The sequence below is a fragment of the Habropoda laboriosa genome, unplaced genomic scaffold (assembly GCF_001263275.1).
Source record: "Habropoda laboriosa isolate 0110345459 unplaced genomic scaffold, ASM126327v1 scaffold52, whole genome shotgun sequence".
Classification (NCBI taxonomy): Eukaryota; Metazoa; Arthropoda; class Insecta; order Hymenoptera; family Apidae; genus Habropoda; species Habropoda laboriosa.
The window spans coordinates 532,208-534,778 of record NW_017100169.1 but is presented as its reverse complement, the minus strand read 5'-3'; positions in this window follow the sequence as shown (position 1 = coordinate 534,778).

Genomic DNA, 2,571 nt, shown 5'->3' with positions numbered 1-2,571 from the left:
CTATTGTATTCGTCCACGATTATACTGTCAGCTGGTCTTAACAGACCCGTCCATCACCGATTTTTCCAACAGAGAACACGTGGAGGTCCTTTATGCGACACGCATAAATTAATTTCGTCGCGTGCGTTCAATCGGACCGCGTCTCCCGGCTGTCTCGTAAATTTGTCGAAATTTCACGCGGAGGAAACGCGTCCCTCCTTCCGAAGCCAGTTTATCGTCTGACAAGAGTGTCCCCTGCTACGTATGAGTAGACAGATACCGTCTTCTCAAATTTCGGTATTTGGCGAAGTTCGAAATCGATGCCATTCCCAAGAAAAACAAATGTGAATTGTATCTCAAATTAAATGATCTTAAAATCGATAAAAATTGTAGAAAATTTGTATTCCCATGCTCCAACAGTCGGGAGAGATACCTTAAATTTGATCAAGGCGTCAGCTCATTTCCAGAAGAGATTAATAAATTCTGAACATTTAACTAGTAAAATTTTAATATTATAAAAAGAAAATAGTATACCATTTAAAAAAATAGAGGCCACTTTAAAATCTCCTTTGCGCCTCCACCTACGTAAAAAGTATTTACGCCACATTATGTCCCTTTCCATAGCATGCAAGTTTTGTATATAACATTTTTCGATACTATTAAAAATAACGAAAATATTCCAGGTGGGCAAAGTTTTTGCACCACTCTGTATATTCATAGGGCGTATTTTTATATGAACACAGTTACCGACATGAGCGAAAAATATTTGCTCTCGATATTTATCCCCTTGTGTTACTATTTTTGAATGGTTATTTATGTTCACTATTTTAATAGTGTTAAATAAAAAAAAAATGTCAAAATACTGTATCGAATTTGTATGTGGTAATCGTCACTCTTAAATCGAAGCTGAAGCTCGTGCAAAAATACACTACCGGCCAAAAATTTGAAATCACTAGTCAATTTACACCAATATTGAGTCTGTTGCTAATTTTTTATAGATTTGAAATGATGTTTTAGAGATCAATAGCAATTTACCCCATTTCGATTAATATAAATTATAAAAAATTTGTTAAAATGTTCTTAAAATTGCTTTGTAAAGGTATTTAAGGATAGGAGGATAGTGCGTGTATCTGGGTTACTTAGTACCCACACAGTAAGTTCTTTTTTAGTCTTTATTAGTTACCTGGCTCACGAGGTTTACACTTTACTGACTGACCGCTTGACTGACTCTGACTCTCAGTCACCTCGCGAGCGTCTTTCTCACCCTCTTCTTTTTCCTGATTGGTTACCCCCAATTTATTCGTTGTAACCAATCAAGAATTTTGTCTTTAACCCGCCGCTAGTCCTTTGCGCCCTTGGCGCGCTTTTTCCAGGACCGCGACGAATTATGGTGGAGGCGTATTGTCCACTGTAGCGCATTTCGCAACTCCGCGGATCTTCCTCCAGGTCCGGTACTTGAGACATGTGGCCTGGGCCTCTGGGCCCATACACGGACTTTTCGGCAACCCTTGGTTTATGACCTGGCAAATTGCTATTGAGACCGTTGGTGAAAGTTTCTACGAAAACATGCATTGTTAGATTTACTAAACATTAACCAGACTAAAACGGTTTTCTCAAAAATAGCTTTGCTAGCGCGCACGTCATAAACCGCGTTGGTCGTCCGCGCGGCCAATGCTTGCTTCTGTACTACATCTGGCCGCCATAGCTTACTTTTTTCTGGAAATTTTTGTATAACTTGCAATGCACAGTGATTCCAAACATTTGGCCGGTGGTCTGCATGATCGCTTTGTCATGATCTGCATCACGAGTGTGATAATTTTCATTTTCACACAAGGGATCAACAATTTCTCATCTAGATATAGTATACTACGCACAACTCCTACTATAAATTCCACTGATATCACGCTATCCTGTGCATCGACTATATCGATAATATTTGAGGCGATCTAGGAATCGATACCCCCGAGCGATGTCTTCCTCGCGGAGCAGGAACTTGATTGAATTACGCACTGCTTTCGATGGAGCAACGACACGCAGGCTTGCAACACCCCCGCGATTAGGCGAGAAAGGGCGGCTGACGTGAGCCTTAGGATACGAGTTAATAGCATTGGCAAAGTTGACACATCCGAACGCTGCCGCGTCACCGTTGAAACGATGTTAACTGCATTCCGCGCCTTCGTGCCTGGAAGAATTAAGTCGGTAATCCATGAAGGCTCGTCCAACAGCCACTCTCAGCCTCGTTATCTCGACGTTAAGTAAATTGCATCGTACAGGCCTGTGTTTACGCTTCCTTCGCGATAATACTTGTACATTCGAGCAACGTTGATGAAGGCACCATTCCAATTCATTGCAATCCAATCAATTTTCCATGATCTGCATCGAGAATATGCATGTCATTTCAAACATAGAAGAATTACTGACTGATCATCGTGTCATGTAAAGAAGATGAGGAGTCTTCAAAAAGAGATGTTTCAATCGTAGGAACTTAGAAGTTAATAATCAGATATTATTCAGTTAACCCTTTCGCGACTGGCGCCGGTTATATCCGGCATCCACTAAATGCTTCACACTGGCTAGCGCCGGTTATATCCG